The 22,942-nt window shown below is 32.4% G+C and overlaps 1 protein-coding gene across 1 annotated transcript in view; it reads right to left on the bottom strand.

Moving 5' to 3' along the window:
* The window catches only part of LOC135952185 (discoidin domain-containing receptor 2-like), a 284,912-nt gene extending 269,810 nt beyond the window's left edge, over nucleotides 1-15,102 (bottom strand). Inside the window, exon 1 of the mRNA XM_065502025.1 lies at nucleotides 14,675-15,102. The gene's annotated coding sequence lies outside the window, so the exon portion shown is untranslated. The remainder of the gene's footprint in view (nucleotides 1-14,674) is intronic.
* Between the last annotated feature and the right edge of the window lie 7,840 nt (nucleotides 15,103-22,942).

The raw sequence follows: 22,942 nt of genomic DNA, 5'->3' as shown, positions 1-22,942 counted from the left end.
AGTAATGATCCGGTTTTATAGCGTCCATGCATCATTTCGGTGATGAAAAATCTCCTTTCAAGGTCTCTCGATGATGTTGTTATTGAATTTCCGCTTTCAGTGCATGGGTGGTTTTGGGCTATTGCCGTTGTTTTTCGACTAAAAACAACTTCACAAATGTGTTAAATTTAAGGATATAAGGTCCCACTCATGACACCAACAGGAAAGATTACACAACCAGGAAATGTCTCATGAAAAAATTTAATTGCTTCACTGTGTGATTTGTTTTGTTAAAACCACATATCGTCCACAACAATATCATCCAATTTAGACACAAATAACTCTGTTATCATGTTGCGTTATCGAGCTCCATTAATAGTCATTGTTGATAGCCTAATTTTCGAAGAACGATGCATTTGTTTTTCGACAATCACCTGTGTTTTAGACAAGTTTGCGGTAATTTTGAAGATTAAAGATGCCATCATGTTCCAAATAGGCTTAATCAGTAAGGATGATTGTTTTTTAAAAAATTGTCATCCACTTGTTGATAGTCAATAATCTACACAACGAACTTGGACTTGTTTCGACGACCATTGTGTTCAGCATCACCAAATAGTCCATTCTCTGTGAATTTTCAAAGAAGTATCGGTCAATGATGAATTTAGTCGAAAATCGGCACCAAACAGTTACACGTTGTGGACGAATTCGTTCTCTGAACCACAACTGCTTAAATGATGACGATTAAAGAAGCCATTACATGAAAATTTGAATCATGACTTAGGATGATTTTGATCTAAAATTCAGCATCCACTTTTTGATATTCAGTAATCCATTTCATGGACTCCATGTACAGAAAATGTGATCATTAGAATTCACTCATTGTGTGAGAGAGATTACAGAGAGAGAGAGAGTACAGAGCTTTTTGAAATTTTAGTATTCTTGTTCACGACGCTTAATTCCTATATTTTTAAACTCAAATGCACTGCTTCAAATCAAATTGCATTCTTCGTGGAGTATTCAAACTTTTTGGCTGGCCTGATCTTTGTCTTCCGTGTCGAAACCTCATTTCTTAACCGCACAAAACCTCACTCGCACGTTAGAACCGATGAAACACATTCAAAATAAGCTTCGATAAGCATTAGGTTTGCTTCAACGGCCCTTTTTCAAATTTAACAAGTAAGAGTACTATATTCGGCCGTGCCGAATCTTAAATACCCTCCACCTAAATATGATGGTATAACAACTGAAATAATATAACAATTGCTAGAAAGACTAGTTTACGCAGAAGATATTTTATTTCAAATGTACAATAAATTGTATCTAATACAGCAATTTATAATTTAAATTTCTATTAGAACGTATGAAATTTAACAATTTATATAAATAATAATTAGTTAATACGTTTGGATCAACATTTTTCCCTGATAACCTCAAGTGAATAAACAGAGGGTATACAAATATATTTGGTGAAATTTCAAAATATTTGGTTGTGGGACTTATATGGGAGCTATGATTTGATTGTCATAAAATATTGTAACGTGATTTTTATGGACCTATATGGGTGCTGTGGCCAATTATGTACCGATATTCACAAAATTCAATATTATGATTTTTGAATACAAATTACTGATCTGTGTACTATATTGGTTCAATATATGAAAGCTATGACCTATTATGGTCCTAAGTATTTGAGGGCTATTTTTATAGAATTTCATATTCTATTAACAAAAGTGGACCATGGGACCATATATGGGAGCTATTCCGAATTATGGACCAATATTTAAAAAATCTTGTAGCAAGAGTCTTGGATACAAATTACTGATCGGTGTAAAATTTTGGTTCAGTACAGATTTTTTGGATATTTGTGCAGGTTAAAGTTTTTTCGTGAAGTGGTTCTTATATGGAGGCTATGACCAATAATGGGCCTACCATCATAAAATTTGGTACATCGATTTTTGTATATATTGAATAAATTGGTTTCGAATTTCAACCTGATAACTATATTTGTAACAAATTTATGAGGATTTTAGTGATTTTCGGGAGTGGACCTTATATGGGAGCTATGGTTAAATATGGACCGATATTCAATAAATTCAGAAATATGATTACTGGATACAAATTACTGATGTGTGCGTTATTTCATTTTGATATCGATATGTTATAAATATTTTTAAGGTTAATATCTTTTTCGGAAATGGGCCTTATAGGGGAGCTATGACCAATTATCGGCCAATCTGCCTAAAATTTGGTACAGTGATGTCTGTGTATATGAGTATTATTTTTGTCGAATTTTAGCATGATAAAGATATTTATAAGAAATTTATGAGTACTTAACTGATTTTCGGAAGTGGACCTTATATATGAGTTATGGTCAAATATGAACCGATATTCACAAAATCCTGTAGTATGATTTCTAAGTATAAATTATGTATCTATGTAAAATTTTGTTTTGATATTGATATTTTTTAGATATTTATGTAGGTTAATGTGTTTTTTGGAAGTGGTCCTTATATGGGAGCAATAACCAATTATCGGCCTATCTTCATAGAATTAGGTACAGCGATTTTGGTATATATGGGGACTATTTGTGGCGAATTTCAACTTAATAGCGATATTTATAAGACATTTATGCTTATTTAAGTGATTTTCGGAAATGAACTTTATATGGGGGCTACGGTCAAATGTGGGCCGATCCACAAAAAATTTGGGGTTGTAATTTTTTTAAGCACGAAACTTAATTTTTCTGAATTTTGTGTGGATACTGCAATTTTGTAGGCATTTACAGACCATACAACCATATTTCGGGAAGAAATTTGTATGGGGGCTAGGAGAAATCATGGACCGATTCTTATAATTTTCGACAGAGTTAGTCCCTTTAACATAAAAATAACGTGTGTACAATTTTATGGTATTATCTGTAATATATTTTCACAAATAACGAAAACTATGTTAAAATTATCAAGTTTTTTTTTAGGTTGTCTCACATTTTGGTTCATAACTCTGGTTTCACTGAACCGATTTTGCTGATTTTCAATACCAAACTGCTTAGGAGAACAATAAATATTTTTTTTGCAAGTCTACCAATTTTGTTTGCCTATTTTGGACGTGAGCGTGTTTTACACAGACAGACAGACAGACGGACAGACAGACGGACATGGTTCAATCGACTTAGAATTTCATAAGGATCAATAATATATATACTTTGTTGGGTCTCAGATGAATATTTCTCAATGTTACACACGGAATGACAAACCACCACTTGTGGTGGTGGAGGGTATAAAAAAGGCAGCCAAACAAGTTTGAAGGCCAAGAATTGGAGCCACTACACCAGGAAGATTGTTGTTAAACTCAATAACAGCTTGCAAAAGCAGGAATTTAAAAACTTTTGCGAGCAGCATGATTCAGCCAAAAGCTGCACAGCGGAGCAGAAACAAAATTTTTTGGATATAAATCTGCCATTTCTATACGAGTTTAAGTTATTAAAATGGACCATAACTATCCCTAAAGACCGTAGGGTACCTGCGACATGTAAAATTTAAACACGTTTCATTTTTTTTGTTTCCTATCCGAATTATCCGATTGAAAAAGCATGTTCGCATGTGCTATTTATCTCTAAAAATTCCCGAGTTATATAAATTTGAAAATTGAAATTAAAAAGTCTTGTTAGTTAGACAAGTAAATTACAAATCATATACAAAAGATTTCAGAGCAATATCAATTATAGATCCAAAAATAGACGATAATCAATTTAAAAATTAAAAAAATAGTAGATTTTGGCTGCTTTTTGGGCGAAAAGGTGACTTAACTCTTTTTTTATTAAAAAAAAACCTTCTTTAAGAACATGTACAAATTTTATGGTTTTCTATAAGGTATCTTTACGAAGAAAATTTTTGTATAAAAAGGCATGTCCTATTTTTGGAATATGTCGACCTAGGGTGGTTTTATCTCATAGGGTAAACAAATTGGTCAGTTTTTTTTTTGAAGGCACCCCCCTAAAATGTTTCTTTCTGTCGGCATGATTCGTTCTTCGAACGAATTCCGGCCAAAAATGTTTTTTTTTTGTTTTTTTAATTATTATAAAATTCTGATGGTAAAAGAATATACAGTATCATTATTATTTTGGCTATAAAGTAACTATATGGTTATTAATAGTGCTGTAAAGTCAAAGGTTTTTTTGTCATTATACCCTACACCACCATAGTGGGTTGGGTATTATGCGTTTGTGCAGATGTGTGTAACGCCCAAAAATATTGGTCTAACACCCACCTTAAAGTATACCGATCGAATTAGAATCACTTTCTGAGTCGATAAAACGATGTCCGTCCGTCCGTCTGGCTGGTTGGCTGGCTGTCCATGTAAACCTTGTGCGCAGAGTACAGGTCGCAATTTTGAAGATATTTCGATAGAATTTGGTACATATAATTTTTTCGGCCCAAGGACTAGGCCTATTGAAATTGGCTGAAATCGGTCCATTATTTCACCTAGACCCCATACAAATGTCCTTCCAAAATTGGACTTTATCGGTCATAAATGTTTAATTTATAAATGTATCTCCACAAATTGCGGTCCAAGTAAGTTTTGTATATACAAAATTCATGTCACCAAATTTTGTTACAATCGGTCCATAATTAATCATAGCTCCCATATAGACCCGCTTCCGAAAATCATTTTAACGTGCATAAATCGCTTAAAAATGTTGGTATACACACAAAATTCAACATAAATAACTTTCATATAGACGTAAATCACACGACCTAATTTTATGGTGATCGGTCCATAATTGGTCATAGCTACCATATAAGGCCCACTTCCGAAAATCACTCAAAAATATAAATTATTGAAATTTTAAAAGAAAAATGTTTTTGCTCTTTTACTTAGTGTAGGGTATTATATGGTCGGGCTTGACCGACCATACTTTCTTACTTGTTTTAATATTAGAAAAATGTGATTTTTGTTACTTTTGAATCGAAGTAGCTTGTGCTTTTTTCTTTAAATTTTTTTTTTTGCAAATTAGCAAGGGTTTTTATAAAACAATTAGCAGTTAACCATTTCACGTAGTTATTACGGATGTTTTGCGTGTTCTTTTTATATAAAAGTGAAGTGATTAGGAACTAGTTTTAAATCTATAGAAACTAAATTAAAAAAAAGTTTGAAAGGCCAGAACAAATTAAAAGGGGCCATTAGAGGTTATGTGTAAATTACATATAATACTGTAAAGTATCAATAGTAAGTACTATAAATTCCAGCTGCAATTATCTGCCATTCCAATAACCAGAACGATTTAAGTGCCTTAAAATTTACACATTTTTTTGGTATTTTTTTTGGTCAATTTCAAAAATTATGTAAGTTTTAGAGTTATTTACGTCTATGCTGATTTGGCCAAACCATGTATTTGTATGTCGAAATTTTTTCAATGGATTCTTTATGTTATTTTTAATTATAAACCTAATTGAAGCCATTTACAAAAATTACATATAACATTTTATAACATCAATGTTTATTTGGCCAACTCCTGTTTGTAATTTTTAATATTTTTTGCGATGGATCAAGTGTGTTGATCTTAAATGTACATCAAATTTCAGGCATTTACTTGAATAACCTAATTTTTCCGATAATTTCAAAATGTCCATGATTGTTTGGGCAAACCCTGTATATGTATTCCGAAATTTGTACAACAATTTTTTCAATCACTTATGCTATTCTTCATTTTTGTACTAAATTTCAGGCATTTATATGAATAACATAATTTTTTCGATACGTTTAAAACGAAATTTGAATGACCAATTTTTTTTTCGATCAAATATTTTATTCATAATTTTTGGACTAAATTTCAGCCACTTACATGCAATTGTTTTGATTTTAGAACGTCCATGCTTTTTAGGCCAAACCCTGTATTTGAACATCGAAATATTTATCGATCGATCGGTTATGTTATTCTTAATACAAATACCAAATTTCAAACATTTTTATGAAGAAATAAAGAAGTTATCAATTTTTGGCCGGAATTGACCACCGTGCAATCTCGCATTTTTAAGTCGTACACCAACAAATTAAACAAATAAGTTGCAAATAGAAAGGAAAATTGATACAATCCCAAATATAACTTGGTTCATATCAGACAATTCTCTCTAGCCTTTATAATAAATGGAATAAGAAAAATAACAAATAATTTAAATACATATATCAAAGAAAGTTTGATAAATGAATTAGTTTTGCTTATACCTATAGATTTTCTCAATCCAATGTAACATTTATTAATTTCCTTTTTGCAATATAATTCAATAGTTTTCATGTAGCTACTTAAAACTCTTACTACATTTCTTTAAAAAAAACAACTAACCATGCAAAATATCACTTAAAACTAAATGCTTAATTTATGTTAATTTATCAATATTTATCAAAAATTCATAAATGAATATTACAAATATTTATTACACTCACACCTACAAAAAAAGAAAATCTTCATCTCATCTACCAATTAAAATGTATCTCAGCATAGAAATCTTTTAAATGAAAAATTATTTTTAACCCGCCACCGCCAAAAACATATTTTACCAATTATGATAAATTGCCAAAAACACACACAAAAAATATACAAACTGAACATGAAATAAATTCATGGCTAAAACAAATGAATCTTTGAATAATAATTATAATGATTGAAGAAGATAAATGAGAAGGAGTAGAAAGAAATTGAACTGAAGATGTGAGTTGAGATGGTGGTGCATAGATGGAAATGAAAGATTGTTTGTGAATGTGTCTGAGTGCAGAGGTATGAGTTAAAAAAGATAATGCTAAAATAAGATAAATTATGAAAATTGATTTTATGTAATTAAAATATGTTATTTATATACAACAATATGTCAGGGAACTTTATGTTTTTTTTTGAACAGCAAAAAAACATAAATACTTATTTCCATTTCTTATTGGGAAAGAGGGAGTGTTGTGTATAAACAAAAAAAAACTGTTTATAATTACAAAGAAAATAGAAATAAATTTGTTTTTCGTTGTGTTGAAAAGCAAGAAAAGTGAATGATTATAGTCATTAAGTCAGTTTGGTTAAAGTTTTGTTTGTCTGGTTACTTTGTTGGTTGGTCTTTTGTATTTCTTATTCATTTGCAAGACCATTGGCCGTTATGGTAATGACAAGATTTTTAACAGCATCATTCATTTTTGTTTTCGGTTTGTAATAGTGTTTGAGCTGTCATTGTATGTTTTTTTGAGATATATATTAATTTAGCTAGTGAAATTAAGGTTTGGAATCCGTTTTTTTATTTTGTCTTATACAGTAAAAAATATGCCTGTTATTTCCTATGAGGCTACTTTAAACAATTAAGTTTTTGGTTTGAGTTAACTTTGAAATGTAAGAATCGTGTAAAATCTGTTCAAATCAAGAAATAAAAACTCATTTTAGATTAAATAAGGATTTGCGATGATATTTGTAATACACAATAAGCGTTCTCCATCCAAATTAAATACACTAACAATTACACTCTAATAATAATATCAAGGAGCCGATTTATCTACTTATATATGTAAAATAGCAACATTACTGAGTGACTAACTGATTCCACATCGTCCAACCAAAACGCAAAAAGGTAGAAACATGATATATATAGACTATACGTTCCCCTCTCCCTATTTAGAAACATTAAATGGTAAAAACCGGCAAATTCGTTAACCTTATATCTTCTAAAACAGAATTAAAAAAGCATCAATTTGCAGACAGATGTTAGGTACTTTTTATGGGAGAAAACGGGTAAAAACTGTATTTTGGTACTTTTTTTGCTACCCCATGTATATTTTCAACCATCGAAACCAACCATTAAACATCGAAATAAATATCTTACACTAGCTGACCCGGTGCGCTTCGCCACCCCAATTAGAAGAAAGAAATAGTGCTATCAAGTCTCACTTTCTGAATCTAATTGTAAATGTCTAATTTCATATTTCTGGGTCCATTATTATAGAAAATGCAAAATGTGTTCCCAATTTTAAATTTTTAGGTTTATTATTATAAAATATTCAAAAAGTACTATTGCAATAAGGAAATAGTACATTTGATTATCACTTTTAAATTCGCATTCACTAAACCCGTCAAGTTTGAATTTTAGATTTCTATATCATTTCCTATATTATCAACTAATTTTGTTTCTATAATACATAATATTTAATAAATTATCACAAAACCGAAACCGATCGGTTTTTAATTTTTTAAAACCGAAACCGCGGTTTTGAAATTCTTCGATTTTTTGGAAACTCTAGGTCCATTATTATAGGAAATTCAAAAAAGTACCATTAGAATATATAAAAAGTACCAAAAATCCCCCACTTGTGGTTTCCCACTCATTCGGGTCCATATTAGCTTAATTTCATGGCTTTAGGTTCATTGGTGAAGAAATTACAAAAAGTACCATTTGAATAAAGAAAAAGTACCAAAAAGTCTCCCCCTAGAATTCTCTTAGGACCATATATGCTTAATTTCATGTTTCTAAGTTCATTGTTATAGAAAATTCAAAAAAGTACCATTAGATTAAAGAAAAAGTACCAAACAGTCTCCCCCTAGAATTCTCACTCACCTAGGACCATATATGCTTAATTTCATGTTTCTAATTCCATTGTTATAGAAATTTCAAAAAAGTACCATTAGAAGAACAAAAAAGTACCTATAGTTCAGTTCACACATTTTGGTACCTAAATATTATCCCCTATTCCTAACACTAATTTCACTCAGATACATATCAGCTAACTTTAATGTCGATAACTGAAATAATTTAAAATGTTAAAAAAGTACCATTAGGAGAAAAGTACCTATTTCCCTTTTCTTCTTTGAACACCCCGCAAGTTTGAAATTTAAAAATATTCCATTTTGCCAAAATTGTTTATGCTACAGGCATGTCTCAAAATATTAAAATCTGTGTTAATGTGCCCAAGAATAAATATATTTTAAAAAAAGTACCAAACTGTTTACCCGGATTTGGCCCAATATACACCTTGGTACTCGAGTTCCAAATAACACCCTGTTAGTTAATTTTTGTATGAATCCAGGAACCAACGGTAAAAAAATTATCAAAATTGGCTTAATAATTTCAAATATAATGTATTTTCCTGATTTTATCCCCTTTTTGGTACCTTTTTTATCCCCATTGAGGTGGTACAATTTTATTCAAATAAATTTCTGTAACGTGGTGGGAGCTCATAATAAAATATTCGTATGTCTGTGTCAAATTATAGAAAAAGTACCAAAAATAAACACAATTTTTATCCCTTAAGGGTTCGAATTTCCAAAAAGTACCAAACCTGTATTTTTTATTTTTTGATAAGTAAAGAATACGATTTAAAATTTGATTCTATGTTTATTGGTTTAAAAGATACATAGGGTGCCAAAAAAGTACCAAAATACAGTTTTTACCCGTTTTCTCCCCTAAAAGTTTCGAATTTCGAAAAAGCACGAAACACCTGTCAGCTTATTTTTTAAATGGAGTAACATGCAATTTTAGGTTTTTTGTATCTTATTAGTTTTTAAGATATAAGGTTACCGAATTTACCCGTTTTTACCCTTTTTACCCCCTAAACGTTCGAATTTCCAAAAATTCCTTCTTAACGGATCGTTTTGGGGAGGGAGGAACCCACAGTTTCTTTTATATATATATAGATTATTGTTTAGTTATTAAAAAATAAAAAAATAACAAATACAAGTTTGGAAATTCAAACAATTCAGGGGTAAATTTTTTATTTATTTTTGGTACTTTTTTCATAAAATATGTTTTTCTATATGATTATTTTATAATGACCCCCATTACGATACTCAAATTTATTTAAATAAAATTCGTATTTTGATACAATTTTATACATTGGTTCCTGCAGTCATACACAAGTCCAAATCAATCTGTCATCACTCATATTTTATACTTAAAATCGTTTGATATTTTATATCAAAAATTTATTTTAAATCAAAAAAAAAATCAAATATCTTCAATCGTATTGGGTGTAGACTTTATAATGCGGGCTTTTTTTAATTTTTGTAGCTTTTATTTTGAAATATTTGACCAATATAAATTTATTCCAAGTATTGGCTATTGTTAGCTATGACCTTTTCCCATCTTTCTGGCAACATATGAATTTCTAACCAAAAGAACTGCTCATCTTTTGAGGTCAAGCAAAAATCAAGCCAATTTCGGATACTCTGTTTTGAAGTGTAGAATATCCAAGAGAGAGCGTTCTACATCGATCGAAATAAATGCTAGTCGGACGGGGCAAGGTCTGGACTTTAAGGCGGATGAAGACGAAACTTCCCAATCACTTCTTTCTAAATAGTTTTTAACATGATGGAATATTACGGTTTCATATCTGGCCGCATATTCTGGGCGTTATTTGGACAATGCTCGCTTCAATCGATTCAGTTGCGTTCAGTACAGATTCCCTGTGATAGTCTGGTCAGATTTCAGCAGCTCGTAATAGATATGACCTTTTTGCTCTGTGAATTATCTTAGCGCCATGGATATTTGGCTTTGGTGTTGATTCGGCTATTTTGCCGGGCTTCGCACACGATCTCTTATGCTTCAGGTTATCCTAATGGATCCATTTGCCATCGCAAGTAAAGATTCGGCGCAAGAATGATATTCTTTTATAGCATTCGAACGGCATTTCAGTGATACAAAATCGTGTTTCAAGGTCTCTCAGCTTTCGTATAGTACCCAATTTCCTTGATTTTGGATTAATCTTGCTGTTTGCTAATGCTTTGAAATAATTCCCAATGATTTTGCATGTTCTTGTTGAGTATGAAAACAATCTTCATGGAGTATACCTTTAAAATTTTTTGTCTGGCCTGGATGATCTTTATCTTCCGCGTCAAAATACCCACTTACTGAACAAACTGTATCTCGCACGTTGAAGCCGATGGAACACATTCACCATAAGCTCTGGTGAGCAATCGGTGTGTCCAGCTGCACTTTTAATACCCTACACAACATTAGTGGGAGTAGGGTATTAAATATCAAATTTTGAAAAATCACATTTTTACCCATTTAAAGTGCTCCGATCGAGTATAAATATATGACCGACCCCCACTAACTTTAGAGGGCCGACCCACCCATGCTAGTGGCACACTAGCAGGTAATAAATAATATTAATCATACGTCTATGAGGTAATAAATAATATTAATCATACGTCAATGAGAATCAGCATAGCTTTATTTTGAAGATTTAGTTTAAACTTTAAACAAAATATAACTTTTGCTCGCAATGAGCAAAATGATTAACACGAATAGTTTTAGAGTTGAGTTTTTAACAAGCACTCCGCCTTCGTGTCATAATAAACAAATTTGGAAAAAGTCAAATTCTCCAAATTTTTTTAAATTTGACTTTTGGGTCAAAATAAGGAACAACACAAATCATTTAGATGTAGGTATTCAGGAAAAGATCTATGCTTACGTTTGAAAAGGGGCCCATTTTGAAAAAAAGTCAAGAAAGTTTTTGATTTCGGTAAAAAAATTTCAAAATATTTTAATTTTTTTTTTCGAAAGTTCGAAGAAATAGTTATCTAAACTATTTGTGACACATTTTGCTAAGAAAAATGGGTAATAAGTTACATGGATGGGCCAAAATGCTAAATCTAACTCGGAGAGTTCTTTACCGATCTTGTTGAAAAATTGTGTCTGAATAACTATCCAATATGACTAACGATTTTAAAAATTGGTTCACTTGACATTAAATCCCCTATTTATGTAAAACAAAGGCGGTTTAATAAATCAGTGAATTTTTGAATGAAGCACTAGTTTTTGAATAAAATATCATTTTATTTTTCAACATAGTCTCCTTTGAGCTCTGTGAACTCTGTAAAACGTTTCTCAAATTTTGTAATCCCTTCCAAAAAATAAGATTTGTCGAGGACATCAAAATACGTATTTGTTTCTTAGTAGTGTTTATAAACCGGTTAACCGAAAAACCGGTTTTTCATCGAAATCTCGGTTTTTTGCGAACCGGTTAATTTAAAATGTTGATTTTCGGATAACCGGTTTATCCGGTTTTTATCACTCGGTTAACCGGTTTTTAAAATTTGGGACTAAAATTAATAAATCTCACGTTTTTGTGCATTTTCAATATTCATTATATACACATTATTGGTCTGAACTGAAAATTAAACAGCTCATTTACAATACAAACCTCTTTAGATTAATATTTTTAATCTAAATAGTAGAGAACGATGAGGTTACTTAAAAACTTTTTCACAATAAATTAACATAATGAAACTATTAAAAATTAAAATTAAAGTCCTCATAATTCTATAAGTTTTAGCTAAATCTTACTTATGATTCATTAAAAACTTAGTGATGATTTTACCAAACCTTAAATTGAAATCGATGTTCATACCTTCTTTCAATAAATTTGACATCATTAGCGAATTTTGTTCTTAAAATTTAAATTTATTAATCATTTCGACAGCTTTTGAGAAATATTACAGGAGAGACAAAAAACGTTCTAAAATCCATTATTTGAAATATTTTGGAATCTGATAATGGAGTTTTTTTATGACAAATAATCACAGCTAAGTAGTGTGTTTGCATCTTATAGATCCTTATTTCGAACTTGTAGCATTTTCTGTTTCATATCAGAATATCGATGTGATAATAAATTTCAAAATTATCAAACATATAATTAAACAGTTTATGATTTACATTTTTTTGGTTGAAATTTAATGAATAAACCAATAATTAAAACAAGTATTATATATGTATTTAGTAACATATTCCATTTGACTAAGATAATAATTTTCAAATTTTTACAAAATAAATGGACTTAGCACTTTTGTATATTTATAGTTATTTATTATTATTCATTCCTGACTACTAAAAATTACAAATTTTAAAGCTGTGTATACTTTATTGGACTATTTATGTTTTCTACACATACTATATGACGGTTAACCGGTTTAACCGGTTTTTTCGATGTCGGTTAACCGAAAAACCGGTTTTTTAAAAAAGGCTAATTTTCGGTTAACCGACAAACCGGTTTTTTAAAAAGTCGGTTTTTTATAAACACTATTTCTTAGATGATTTCATCATTGGAATCAAATCTCTTTCCACTTTTCCATTTTTTCAGGTTTCGAAAGAGAAATAGTTACTCGGGGTAAATCCGAGCCTAATTCATGCATTTTTGCCATGGAAACTGGACCTGTATGCACACGTTTGTGCACCCGATTATTAGCAAACGCTGTAGCTATCTTCCGAAAATTTTTCTTTGCAATCTCTGAACGAAGTTCAGTAACCCACATTATTACCATCGAAATGGGACAGAATTCCCGTATTATTTATCAAGCTTAGCTTTGGTTTCAATGAAGTCACGCGGTACCGTGCTATCAATGGCTGTCAAAGACAAACTAAATGACGCAGCTTGTTCAACTGACAGATACCTGTTAACAATAGAATTGTTTCTATTTCGGTCAATTTAGAAGGCACAGGATCGCCTTCTAACCAATAATAACAACACAAAAAAGTCTGGTTATCTATTAATGTTGTATGTTGAAATTATTCTCTAGACCTGTCAAGATAATCCTTACCCATTTGACATCAAACATATATTTGATATTTCTAAGATTGATAAAAAAGACTCATGTGATTAAGGTGGCATGAGCGCCGATAATAAGGATTATATCATGACAATTTCATTTAGCATCTAACTGAATAGTGATTACATCCATCGCCAGTCCATAGATATGCTAAACAATCATTGGGCCGTTTTCTCATTAGGTGATTATCTTTTTTCCCAACGAAAAACTGCAGATTAAAGAAATTTGGTTTTCTCAATGTATCATTTGCTTCTATTCTGTCGCAGAGCTAACTCGACCTAATTTGATGGAGGATGAACTCGAAGATCATGAGTTCCAAGTAAATGCTTAAAGAGTTTATCATGCAGACATGCACCATAATGAATTTTTCAAAAGATTCCGGTTGTCGATGGCCACATTAAACAGCTGATTTATGTAAACATGTTGTCACTTGAAGGCAGCGTTCCCAACTTTCACATCTATTTTGAGAGGTATTGCCATCTGAAAATAATGTTTTTGTCGGTATATTGAGAAATTGAGTAGCTTGAGTACATGCAATCAGATTGAATCCCTGAGGAGGAGAGGTTGACCAACAATTCTAACGTCTCAAACTCTTAAAAATCTGATTGTCTTCTTCAAAGTGAAGATCTACCGGACTAAATGACTTGATCGTCAGGTGGATTAAAGTCTTTTACTCGTGATTTGGAATGTTTAGGTTAGAGCCTCTGAACAGTCAAAGGTACTGTATCACAACTGGACCGTTGTGGAAGAAAACATGTGAGTAGGTGTAAGAGGATTAAGAATCGTTAAGAATTTATGTTGGAACTAATTACTACCATAAAAAGTTTCACTTGATACCTTCATATTCAGAAAAGTTCATAACATTGGTTAATGAAACCAAATAAAACTTAAATTTATTAGTACTAATTTTTCAAATATCCATATCATTTCCAATTAAACATGACTAACAAATATTGCCGTTAAACGAGCCTTAAAATTTTAATAGCTCCATTTAATAATCCTTAACGAATTTACTAAATTGCCACCCTTTTTATGTATTTTTAGATGTTTTAAATAAATTCAATTTAAAAATGAAATAAAAGTAAAGAAACAAACAAAACGAGAACAATTCAAAGCAATTGTACTTACCAATATCGAATGCCTGGCAAACAACTAAACCATTGTTCGGTGTATTCCAGATGCCACTCAATAAAATCAAAGTCAATGTCAGCCAACATAAAGTTTTATTGTTATTAACACCATGACGCTTAATGTGGCAATAACTTTTAACGTAATTTGTTGTGAAATATTTAAAATGAGCAACAGCAATGGCAACAGCAGCACCAGCAGGATATAAAATGCAGAAGTAGTAGTGGCACAAGTTAAACAGACGAATGTACAAATAGTTAAAGAAGGCGTTGCTACGATATCGTTCCAAGCAGGAGTAATAGTTGAAGCCAGTTTTGAGAGAGATGATTTGGGAGGGTTGTGTGTTGTGGGAGGAGGCGAGAAATGAATTTAATAATAAATCGGATTGTTGATTAAATGTTGGCTCGACATGTTGCTGTTTCAGTTGTTGTTGTAGTTCTTGTTGCTGCTGCCGATGTTGCTCTTGTTCTTGTACTTGCTGTTTATTGTGCAATTTTACTAAATACGTTTTTTGTAATTTTATTGCAGACATTTTATGATCGAAATTTTCAACTGAAAATATGGCAGTATTTGTTGTTAGTACAGCTTTCTGAAAAAAGAGCGGTGGTAACAGTTTGTTTGTACGCTTTTGGACTGTAATTATTTTAACACGACGGCAACGACGTTGGCGCCCGTTAACCCGTTCACAAACTTAACGACGACCCGACCCGTTACATACACTTATTTTTCACAAATTTTCGCACCTTCTCCTAGTCCTTAATGAAAACTGTTTAATTTCTCTTTGTTTTTTCAATGAGTTTGTTTCGCACTCATGATGTATGTTCGCACGAACATTAACTTAAATGCTTAACGAAATTGTTGCTTTTTAAAAGAATGTTGTTCAAATATTAAATCTACTCATAACTCTTTTTCGTTTACTCCAAACAGTAGCAAGCTGTTGCCTGTAGTTGGTAGTTTTCTTACACTGTTACTCACTAGAACTTCCGTTTTTCTTGACACCATTGCCGGATTTCAAGACACATTTTTTGGCGTTAAGATGGAAGTAATATGTTTTTTTCTTCTTTTTTTCAAAACTTACTCTTTACCTCCTGCTTCTCATGTTAGAGTTTTTGTGTTTTTATTCCAACTCAACTCTTTTATTTTACGGTCTTATAACTATGCGTAACGTCGTAACAAAATGCGGCATCATATTCCGAGATGTGTGTGTATTTTTGAGCTCGCGGTAATAAATGACATTAAAGTTAAAATTTTATTATGAATTTCTTGTTTAACGTGTACAGAACGAAATGTTGTACGATAACAAAGCAGAAGCCAAACTTTTGATTTAAAGTAATACCGACATCTGGAATGAGACAGAAAGTGTAGACATACTTTAAATTAATGAATTGAACTTGATAATGAATTTGTTAAAGTTTATTTTGCAAAATTTAGTTTATAGTTTGAGAAAAGAAAAAAACATTTCATAGAAAAAAGAAACGTTTGTGTACAGCCCGTTAATCTACCAAAAATGTTCATTGGAATGTGAAAATATATACCTTAAATTACTAGGATGATCAGATATTTTCAACCAGTACCTCTTCGGCTCTAAAGTTTGGAAAAGGACTTCAAGGGAGAAAACTGTTTCCTGTTTTTACAAGAAGTTTGGTTATAAAGAGGCGCATTCTATCGAAGGATACAGTGATTAAATCCACCGACTATTGGTTGGCTAGAAGCCTATATGGCTGATATAGCTCCAGAATCGGATGCTTTAGGCCAATAACCTTCTTACTCATCTTAAACTAAAACGAAATCCACAATTTCTATACTGCACGTAAACCGTAGCTATCACTATCGATGTCATCGGCAACACTTTTCTCCAATATGGACGAAGGAGGTAAAACTGAAATTAGACGCCATGGTCGACTGCGTACAAATTCCGACAGTGAACCACCCTTTCGATAGCCTTTTTATCTCCTCAGCGCACTACACTGCAATCACAAACACTAGCCGACGCACTTAGGGTATGGCTAAAGAAACTTTGCTAGCAACCTACAAGACGATTTACGGGTCAGTGGTTAACTATGCTCCTCCAGTGTAGTAGCCCTGGCTAAGTGTTACTCAGTGGAGAAATATTCAAAGCTGTCAAAATTCAGCCTTAAGGACCGCCATAAGCTGCCTTCATTTTATTACCTCCGAATACCACCTTCACGATTAAACTAAGGTCAAGGACATAACGTCAAGTTAACTTAACAGTTCCTTCTGTTATGTCATCGGAGGAGTCATCCAAACTTCAACATCACACAGATGGTGACTCCCCCCGAAGCATGTCAGATAGGACCTAAGAAAATACAAGGAGCAGGATCCATTTGATCGCAGCTCGTATATGACAGTTTTGATCGACATTCATAGAGACGCCATCAATTCCGCGGTATCAGGACGCCGTATGATTGTCGTACTTGAAGGTCGCCCACCACCGATAGCAAATGCCGAAAAGTTTCTGCAGCATAAAACAAGAATCGTTCTGGCACAACTAAAATTAGAAAGGAGTAACAGGCTTAATGCCTTCTGGTCTCGCATAGATGCATAGATCAACATGTGGTCAGACTCCTCATGACATCCTACACATATTCAAATGTCCAGCCAAACTTACTTCACTAAGTCTAGTGGATTTATGGACCCCAAGTATCACAACTCTTTGGACTTGATCTACATGCAGAACCCCCTGATTATATATTCTAAATTGCTTACCCTCCTACAACAACAGAAACCACAACAAATGAATTGTAATACCAACGATTGATTCAACCCATAATAACTTCTAGCACTAGACTTGAACTAGTATACAGAAAATTTAAAAAAATACAATATTTTCTTAATCGAAAATGAATGGATGCTCTAGTCGAATGGACGCGTAACTGCGACAGGATCAAGGCGAATTCATATAAGGTGACCTCATTAGCCCAGCTGATCATCAGCTGTTTTGCCCAAACTGTCAAAATTGTTGGCTTGTTGTTTACTTTCTAGTGCGCGCCAAAAAATTTAAAAAGTGAGAAAAAGCATAAAGTTTAAAAAGTGATATTAATAATAATAAAATCAATTTTAAAATATGCGTGTGTGCACTTATTGTAAATTTAAATATCCAAAGGGAAGTGGAACTTTGTTCCGCGTACCTAAAGATGAACTAAGTCGGAAGAAGTGAAGTGAAATTTGCCGAGTAAATCTCTCGCCACACTCCCGTATTTGTTCCAAACACTTTGTTTCCGCTGTTTAATATTAAATTTCTTTTGTTCACCACGCGTTTGAACTCTTCATCGATAATATTACCATTCTCCACAAGAAATAAAACAATAAATAAAAATAAATATAAATCTTTCACTGGTTTGTTGTTAAATTCCAGTTTATTATTAAATTCGCCTTGCTTTATACACAGCTGTTTTTTTGACAGATTGGGCAAGAAAGCAAAAACAAAATGTATGTTGTTTTTGTATTGTTGTACTTGTTGTAGGGATGAGGTCACCTTATATGAATTCGCCTTGGACAGGATCATTACAGCTCGTTTCAGAACCCTTGCCAACATATTTGCACTGATATCCAGCGCAAATCGGTTGAAAGTAGATTTCTACGGCCTCTTGTGTAGAGTAACCGAATCTATAAATCACGGAAATTATTTCTTTTGTCTGATGAAAGAAAATACGATTTCATATGTCTGAAATGGTGCTTGAACGCTGTAAAAGAAAATATGTTTTGCACCATATCATTACTTGAGATGAAAAATTGATCCGTTAAAATAACACCAAGTGTAAGAAATCGTATGTGAAGCCCAAATAGCCGAATCGACACCAATCAAAAATATCAATGACGCTAAGATACTGTTCTGTATTTGGTGGGACCAAAAGGGCCTATGAGTTACTGAAATGTGGTCCAACAATCACACGGAACCTGTACCGAATGTAACTGATTAGTTTAAAGCGAGCATTTTCAGAAACACGCACAGAATATGTGGCCAGACATGAAACCGTAATATTCCATCATGACAACGCTCGGCTACATATTGCAATATCTGTTAAAAACAACTTAGAAAGAAGTGGTTGGGAAGTTTTTGCCTACCCGTCTTATAGTCCAGAATTTGCTCCGTCCGACTACTTCGACGGATCGATGCAGCACACTCTCTCTAAGATACCCTTCACTTCACTACAGAATATCCGAAATTGGCTTGATGCGTTCTTGGCCTCAAAATAGGATCAGTTATTGAGATGAGGCATATATTCCTAGGAAGATGAGAAAACAAATATAGCCAACAATGGCCAATACTTTGAATAATGCCTCAATGCCTTTCAATGATCACGAACAACACAGATAATAATTGGTCAACTATAAATTAATTATTCATTATCATTGCTAATGAACATATAGTATTAAAATAAAAGAAACCAATGAATATTAGACAACACTTTGAACCTCATATCCGAGACAAGGCACAATGATAAAAATACAATACAATATCGCAACATTTCATGATTGAAGTAAAAGAAGAATTGTACTTTTAACAGTCGTTTCTGCAGATGTGCCAGAGAGGAAGATACTGTTTTCCATCTTCTCTGAGAATATCCAGCTGTTCATGTAAAAATACACGAATATATACTGCACGATCTCTTTGATCAAGATTGTGTGGCTTCTTTATATTCCTATATATTGCAGGTTACACCTAGTACTCATTTCACTATCACTTTGATCTGGTACCATAAACAGATTTTTGAGTTTTAGTATTATAAAATCCTTGTAACTTAATACATAAATAGTTGTATTCATTGAGATATCACTTGTACCGACCAACCCTCTGAGAAACTCTATGATAACGATATTAATTCACTGCAAATTTTACTCATTTTTGCTTTGTTATTGAATAGTATAGAGTTTTCTTCATACAATTAAATCGGGATTATAATATCGACCAGAGATGACTACGATGCAAACTCTCTCTGACTGCACAAAGACGACAAGGGATTTCACATATTCGGTAAATACCTGTGATGATCTTAGAGTATCTCTAAAAGTACACAATACCTGCAACGTTATTCAGGAGTAAATATAGGCTATGGATAGTACTGCAAAGCGAATCCTGAAGCATTATCTGAAAATGTTGTCCATTTATATTTACGAAGAAATCTAAGTTCTCAGTTTGTTTCCAATGAGCTTGAAATATCAACTCGATTGATTTGATTTTAAGGCCTAGATTTACGTGAAAGTGCAGGACGGAGAGACATTCAAATGCTGTCAACCGTGATTGATAAATGTGTATTCGAAGAGACCAATTTCTTGTTAAACAAATACAAACTGCGAAGCGTTTTGCTGTCTACCAAAACATCCAGAATTTCTGGCGGGAATCGAACCCGGAAATCTCAGGTTAATAGTACACGACACTGTTAATGGGGAGATCACTACACAGAGAAAACAGATTCGTGATAGCAACCGAATTTGTTGCCAATCGAATGATTCTGCATTAGTGACAGAATTTTACAGTTGTGGCTACAAAATTTTAGAAGGAGTAATAAAAGATTGGTTTCTTCAACTGAAATTCCTCTTTATCAACGGACTTTCTGTTGATAGAACCGAAATATTCTATGTGTACAACCGAATCATTCGATTGGCAACAAATTCGGTTGCTATCACGAATCTGTTTTCTGTGTGTACATTTAATATTAACTGCTCTGGTATCTTAACTACCACACAACCGAATTTGTTGCCAATCGAAAGAGTCTGCCTTGGTGACCGAATTTTACAGTTGGGGCTACAAAACTTTAGAAGTGATAACAAAATTTGGCTGCTTAAACCGAAATTCTTCCTTATTAACTGATATTCTGTTGCTAGAATCGAAAAATTCTGTGTGTGCAACCCAATCATGCGATTGGCAACAAATTCGGTTGCTACAACGAATCTGTTTTTTCTGTGCATTGGCTAAGTAAACTATTCTAAAGGAATTCCGACTGAGTTTTTTTTATTAAAAGATTTAGATTTTCTTACAAAAACCCATTAACATGCTTCTAAAATTGAATTTCGAATAATTTTTAATGTTTCTCCTTAATATATCACCAACTCTTCAAATAAAAATATACTGAACAAAAGTTAATTTGAAGGACTTATGTAAAAAATATTGAATCTCTTTAATAATTATGTGTTCAACTGTTACGGCATTTTCCGTGCAATAAGTTTCTACATTCACTGTGGTAATCTTCATCAAGATGTTTAAATTGATACAACCCACAAAACTCCCAAAAATTACAATATTTCGCTAATGGCAAACATGTTGCTATAGTTTAATGCCTTTCAGCCTCATATATGATTCCAAACAACTTTCAAACAAACTCCTTTTAAAATCCCATAAAACGTAAACACTTTCAAAACGAAATGTCTTAATTAAAATTCAAGAAATACCATTAACTGAAAATGACTACCGTATAGACAGGGCATGCAGTACACCAGCAACAATTTAGCCATTGCAAAATAGCGCAGAAAAAAAACACAGCAAATTTATATTCATACAGTTTCTAAACAATTAATAACGACGCTACAAAAGGAAATCTATACTCACATTTAATGCACAACAAAAAAAACAGAAAACAGAAAAAAAACAACCGGCCAAACAAATGAAAAGGCCATTTGAAATTTAAAACCGGCAAATGGAAAATTCTAAACCAAATTGTTATTAAACGTTAACCATAGACCAAACAACAACTACTGCTGCTACATACTGCTATTACGTACAACCGAAAACTACTTGCCACACGATGAAATCAAGCACACAAAAAAACTACAAGACTTTAAACTACCGAAAATAATGAAAGAAACCAGCAAACGGCAACAATAGTGGCGGGTTGTTGAAGAGAAAAATAAAAGCATAAAATTTTTATTTGCTAAAGCTTTTGGTTGTTTGCTAAAAATGAAAACTTTAGACTATATAGTCCTTTCAGTTTGATATTATTTTTTTTTTCGTTTCGCAAACGCGTATTTATGAGACTCGTAAACATGAGAAAACAAAAATAACACACACACAAAAAAAAATAAGAAACAGCCGAAACAAATGGCCCAGGCTAAAATTCAGACAGAGTATTCACACATATTCCTACAAAGGATGAAGGCAACTAAACGAGGTTTAGTAAATAGAGGTGAGAAAAAGCAAAATTTTTAAATTTTGACAAGAATTTATGGATATACATTTTCATTTAACCCTCATCCGACCCTCAAAAATAAACTTACGTTATGTGTTGTTTTCCACACATATGTTATGTTTACGTATTTTACACTAGCAACATACTTTTTTGTCGCCAAAATCTTAATTTACCATTAATAACATAATTATTACTTTATCATCAAGCAAGTCTATCTTTAACACATTTTTTACACAAACATTTCGGTTACAAAATACACTTTTCGCATGAACAGTACATAAGACGACCAAAAATATTGTTCCTAGAGCAAAATACATAGAAATTTCCTATGTGTGGAAAACCACACATCAGGGTTTTCAACGTAATTTTGAAATATTCCGGAATAAAAAAAATATTTTTGAGTAAATTAATGTGTTTAAAAGAAATTTCATGAACATCGCTTAATAATTTAATTAAAAATTTATAAAAATGATACATTTTGACACAAAGGTCTTCTTTTTTGCCTAGTTTCTTTAAGTTTAATATTGCAGTAGAACAATTTTTTCATTCTCAAGTCTTTTGTTTTCTTATGAAACATAATTTCTGCTCTTAGTTCCCTTTCCATTACACTAACCACCCTCGCATCTTCATAAATGCACTGTTGGTCGTTCTTATTGTTGCTGCATGTTGCAGAAATGGCAAACAAAACATGCAAATTTTGCTGTTCTTGTTGTTGCTGCTGCTGCTGGAAAACAGATGTACTGCTAGACATTGAAAACAAAAAAAATAAGAAAAACAATTCTCCAGCTACATAAAAAACTTAAATGAATGGACTGACTGTTTCTGTTTCTTTACAAAAAAAAAACCCCAAACAACACAGCAACAACAAATTAAGACCATGCTTTGTAGTTGCCTTTTTTGTTAAACCATGTTGCAAGAGCATCATCATCATCATCATAGTCGTCGTTATCATCATGTGAATGCATTTAACAACCAAATAATAACCGAATCATATAAACGGCTGTTTGTAGCCGTTTTGTTTTATTTGACTGCCTCAAAAGTTGTTAGCCCATGATGATGCGAGGCAATGTGGCGTGGGGCAAGAGGGTTGAGCAGAGTCGCAAAGAGCATAAGGCTTCTCTGT

This window comes from Calliphora vicina, chromosome 2 (genome assembly GCF_958450345.1).
Source record: "Calliphora vicina chromosome 2, idCalVici1.1, whole genome shotgun sequence".
Taxonomy (NCBI): Eukaryota; Metazoa; Arthropoda; class Insecta; order Diptera; family Calliphoridae; genus Calliphora; species Calliphora vicina.
Note: the sequence above shows the minus strand (reverse complement) of the source record. Positions and strands in the feature narration are given on the sequence as shown.